At 40.3% G+C, this 5,664-nt stretch overlaps 1 pseudogene; it reads right to left on the bottom strand.

The window, feature by feature from the left end:
* Positions 1–4,098: 4,098 nt before the first annotated feature.
* On the bottom strand, positions 4,099–4,745 carry LOC113625220 (60S ribosomal protein L17 pseudogene; annotated as a pseudogene).
* Positions 4,746–5,664: the final 919 nt, after the last annotated feature.

Here is a 5,664-nt window from a genome sequence, read left to right as displayed (position 1 = left end):
TTCTCACGCACCCAACATCAAATCCATTAGCAGTCTGTCTGCTGTACCTTTGAAATATTTCCAATCCAATCACTTCTTACCACCCCCTCCACTTTCACCCCAGTCCAAGTCCCCATCATCTCTTGTCTGCAGGTTATTATTATTACATGATTATATTATTGTCGTAGCTTCCTAGCTATTCTTTCTGTATTTACTTTTGCTTCACTTCACAGAATGATCCTGTTAAAATGTAAATCAGACTAGGTCGTTCATTTCAAACCTCTCCAACAATTTCCTGTTTCATTCAGACATTCTAACAATGTCCCACAAGGCCAAACATGATCTAGCCTTGTTATTTCTGATATCTCTTGTCACTGTCTGTTTTGCTTATTCTAGTCCAGCTACGCTGGCCTCCTTGTCATTCTCTCACCATACCCAGGGCATTTGTGCTTGCTGTTCTCTTTTTGAGGAACACTCTTCCCCTAAATCTTTGCATGACCTGCTCCCATATATTATTCCAGGCTTTACTCAAAGGTGTCAGCTTAAGAGACATCCTCCCCGACCATCATATGAGAACTGCTCCACTGCCAGCCTCTATCCTCTGACCCTGCTTCATCTTCCTTCAGAGCACTGACGTGTTGGATAGTTTTGTATTTATTTGTATATTGTTTCTTTTCCTCAACTGGAATGTGAGCTCCTGGAGAGCAGATATATTGCTGTGTTTATTGTTACATGGTCAGAAATATCCACCATGTAAATGATTTGGTTGAATGTGGCAGTGAGGAAAGGGACAGTGCTGAGGATGGCTCCCATGTTTCCGGCTTAGAAAGTAGGGTAACTGGAAGTGCTGTCCACTGAGATAGGGAAGTTGGAGGAGGAAGGATTTTGGAGAGATCAGAAGTTTGAAACTGGACAGACTGAATTTAAGATAACCTTAAAACATCAAAAGGAGATATCTAGTAGCCAAATGGACACATGGGCTTGTAAAGTGATCCATATATGGGGGTTCTCAGCCCTAGGTGACCAATTCCTCCCAGTTTGCTTAGGACTTTTCCTAATTTTAGCACTATGTCCCAAGTCTTGTTGAAACCCCTCAGCCATGGACAAACTGTGCTGTTTGGTCAACCTACAGTCATCACGTAGGTGATAGGTGGAAGTCATGGCATGACTGTCAGATCACAGGGAGAGTGTGCAGAGTGAGAAAAGATGCTTGTCCAAGCTTGGGCCCTGTGGAGCTCCAGTGATAAAGGCATGGTGGGCATGCTTCACCTCCCGTTGGGCTCTGGGCTCCCTGTGGGCGGGGAGGCATGATGCATGGTAGCTGCCCGATCATATTTGTTATGAATGAAAAAAGAATTAAAGGTTGAATAAGTGAGGCACAAAGGAGGCTGAGAGAAATAGGAGTAAAGAAGAGTTTTAAAGTAAAGTTTTAAACATTGTGTTACTCCTATCCTCTGTTCAAAACTCTTCAAAGATTTTCTCAGGTAAAAATTCAAAAACCTTGCTTGCAAGGCCTTGTAGGCTCTACTTTCTCCAACCTCGTCACCTGCTTCTCTTTACCTTGTTGCCTTTGCTGCCGCAGGGCCTTTGTGCATCTCTGCCTGTTATGCTCTTCCCTAACTGCAGTGCTGGTAGAAGAGGAAATTGGAAGCAAGAGGGATCTTTTCTATCTTTTAAAAACTCCCTCCCTCTCTTACGTGTGTGTGTGTGATAAGTTTCTCTAGCCATCTTGGTAGGTGTGTGTGTGTAGTGATATATCATTATGGTCTCAATTTGCACCTCTGTAACAAGAAATGAGGTTGAGTGTTTCTTTTGAACATTTGGACACCCCATTTTGTGAAGTGCCTCTTTAAGCCCTTTTTGTGTATTTTTTATTGGATTGTTTTTCATTTTCTGATTGTTTTGTACAAATTCTTTACATTTCTGGATACTAAACTTTTGTCAGATATGTATTATAAATATCTTCTACTCTGTGGCTTTCCTTTTCCCCATTTTAATGGTATCATTGATAAATTCTTAATTTAAAAGTATTCCAGTGTACCAATCTTCTTCTTCATGGTTTGTGCTTTATGTGTCCTACTAGAATAATTTTTTTGTTTTTGCCAACCTGAGGTCATGAAGATATTCTCCTATATTTTCATCTCGAAGCTTTATTGTTTTTCTTTTCACATGTAGAGCTATGCTTTCTGGGACTCCATCCTTCCCATGCTGTACTACAGTGCGACTGTTCTTATACATCAAGTGGCCATATGCGTGGGTCTGTTTCTAGATTTTTTATTCTGTTCCATTGGTTTCTTTGTCTATCTTTGGGCTAATACCACACTACGTTTACTACTGTAGCTTTATAACAAGTCTTGATGTGGCACAGGGTGTGCTTGACCTATGTTGATCCCATTGCCTCAAGTGTGAAATACAAACTCCTTACCAAGGCCTACAAGGCCCACATTCTTGTCCTTGCCTATGTCCCCAATCCCATCTCTCCACTCTCCTAACTCACTATGTCCCAGTAGGCGTTTCTGTTCCTTTGAAAACAGACATTCAAGGCTTGTCCCTGTCTTAGCACCTTTGCACTTGCTGTTCTTTTTCTCTGGATCTCTCTTCCCCAGATCATCACAGGGTTAGAGCCTTCTTGTTATTTCAGATGCCAGATGAAATGTCCCTTTCTCAGAGACTCTTCTGATCACCTTCCCTAAATAAATTTTCCCTCTCCCTTCTGCCCTTGCCCACACTCTGTCACCTTGCCCCGTGCAATTATAAAACTTACCAGTATCTGAAATAACATGTTTATTTCTTTATTTGGCATATTATAGTTCTTCCTTCCACTAAAATGTAACTTCCAACGGCCATAGGACCTTGTCAGTCTTTTGTATCCTTGCTGGATGCTTAGCTACTAGAATAGTGCTTGGCACATAGGAAGTTCGCAATAAATTTTGGGGGGAAGAATTTGCTTTTCTTTAATTCATAGGTCTCAGTATCCTCTGGAGACTTTCTTCCTCTTCTCGGTGAAGCTTTTGAGATATTTGAAAACAGCGACCATTTCTCCCTGAAACTTTCTCTTCTTAAAATTAAGTGTCTTTAGTTGCTTCCACTTATACATGGATGCATTTTGGCTTAGCTGTTTTGTTTAATCATACAGTGAGTTCATCAACACTTTAGATCACACTTTGTACCTTCTCTCTGTGAACCTATTCCTACCATATACACACAAATACATCTTGCCTTGCCTGATGCTGCTTATGGCCAGGAGACTCAGGAAATGTTTGCCAAATGAAAGGCTGAATGTAATGTGCTACAAGCAGAGAATCCCTGGTGCTCAGGCCTTGGAGGGTGAAAGGATCAACATGGCTTCCCTGGCCAGATTTATTACTCTCCCTTTCACTGAATTCTGCTGCCCACACTCCCAGGGCCTTTGTAAATCACTGGGTGTTATTCCTTCACTTACACATTTTTTATGACTGTCCTTTTAGGACCACATAAATCACATGTCAAATCAGGTTATTAGCGGGAGCTATTTTTTCTCTCCTGTCAACAACCTGGTATTTTAATTCACTTTGGACTTTTCTATTTCTATTTGTAACCCTTCTCTGGGATATTGGATGCTGGCAGAAAGATTTGCTCAGAAGGAAAATCGGGGGGTGGGGGGGGAGAGTTAGGCCAGATATCAGACAACAAGTGTATAGTCTTATAATTATGAGAATGGTGTAAATAAAGAACCTTCTACCTTTGTCACCGAAAGATGACCTTAATCCCTGGGTTAGTCAGGAGGCTTTCCTTATTAGCTAAGGAAAAATGAAGAATTTCCCTCAGGAACATAGAACTGGAGAAATATTTGGTTTAGGGTGGAGATTAAAGGTCATTCCATCATTCAAGACATATTTGAGTGAACCAATAAGGAAATATGAAGAGGGAGGAAGTTACTTGTTTAAGTTAATGGCAGAGATGTGCTATGAACTCAGACCTCTTATTATTTTAGGTGTTAAAAAGAAATTTTAATGTCAAAATACTATAAAATACAAAAATTTTAAAATCCCTCATTTTCCCACTATCAACAATTGAAAGTGTTAACATTTTCACATATTTTTTACTTCTAGACCCCTTTGATTTCCATCTTCAGTCTGACCTTCACTCCCTCTCTATATATGGGCTCACTATTATGCTTTGTATATTTTCTTCCCAGACTTTTTTCTTTTCTTTCTTTTTCTTTTCTTTGCATTTATTTTTTGTGGCATTTATTCCCGGGCCATAAATTTTTGTTTCTTCAGTTTCTTCTAGGCAACCTTCTCTTCTGGTTTAGGAACAATCTGTTCTTTTTCAGTAAGGATTAGTTTGACGTGGCAGGGAGAGCTCATGTATGGGTTGAGTCGACCATGAGCTCTGTAAGTCCTGCGCCGCATCTTGGGGGCTTTGTTCACCTGGATGTGCTCAGTGACCAGAGAATCTGCATCTAAGCCCTTAAGTTCAGCATTACTCTCTGCATTCTTGAGCATGTGCAGTAAAAATTCAGCACTCTTTTTGGGCCACCGACCGTGTGTCCAGCTCCACTGTTTGGCCTGGGCACACCTACCAACTCCACCATTGTAACCATGGAACGGCACACATTGCTTCTTTAAAGAGACATCCTTCAGATACTTGGTGGCTTTTCAGATATGCATACCCTTAATGGCCTGGGCAGTTTCACCAGTGCTCTTAAAGTGAACACGAAGATTTGAACCTCTTGACTTGCATGATTTTGTGGGGTTTTCTGGATCAAGTGAATAGCGAACCATTTTTAGAGGTCACCTCAGGCCGCTTACCAGAAGAGTTCCCAGCCTTTTAAAATATGTACTTGTGCATTTTTGTGCATATCCATAGATTTCTATAGTAGTATTTTCTGTGTGCTTTTAAGATTTATATAAATATAATCACAATGTTTATAGCAGTATGCAACTTGTTTTTTTCACTCCACAGTGTTTTTTTAAGGTCTTTCCATGTTAATTCACATAAACCTACATGTTTATTTTAATTGCTGCATGGAAGTTATGTACCCCCAGTTTTTCCTTCATTCCTTTTTTTGATGCACATGTAGATTGTTTCTGACTTTTCCAATTATCAAATAATGATATTATGAACATTCATGTAATGGTCTCAGTGCTTATATGTATGATTATTTTTCTAGGTAAATAACTAGTCCTAGAATTGCTGGGTCAAGGGGTATGCACAGTTTTAGTTTTAATAGAAACAGTCAGGGCTTCCCTGGTGGCACAGTGGTTGAGAGTCCGCCTGCTGATGCAGGGGACACGGGTTTGTGCCCCGGTCCGGGAGGATCCCACATGCTGCAGAGTGGCTAGGCCTGTGAGCCATGGCCGCTGAGGCTGTGCGTCTGGAGCCTGTGCTCCACAACGGGAGAGGCCACAGCAGTGAGAGGCCCGAGTACCGCAAAAAAAAAAAACAAAAAAAAAACAGTCAAAACTTCTCCAGAGTGGCTGTACAAACCGTATTAGCAGTGAATAGCAAATGCTTTTTTCAACAAGTCCTTGTTGAAACACTTAATATTATCAGAATATTTTAAGTTTTCCAATTTGACCAATTAAAAAAATTCTCATTTTTGTTTTAATTTCACTGAGCTTGAAATTAAGCTTTTCTTATGCTTACTGATGATATTTAAATTGTCCTATACCCTTTGTCCCATTTTTTATCTTTTTATTA

This window comes from Aethalodelphis obliquidens, unplaced genomic scaffold (assembly GCF_003676395.1).
Source record: "Aethalodelphis obliquidens isolate GAN/ISIS:26980383/991018 unplaced genomic scaffold, ASM367639v1 scaffold14, whole genome shotgun sequence".
Taxonomy (NCBI): domain Eukaryota; kingdom Metazoa; phylum Chordata; class Mammalia; order Artiodactyla; family Delphinidae; genus Aethalodelphis; species Aethalodelphis obliquidens.
The sequence above is the reverse complement of the archived record's forward strand: the minus strand, read 5'-3'. Positions and strand labels throughout refer to the sequence as shown.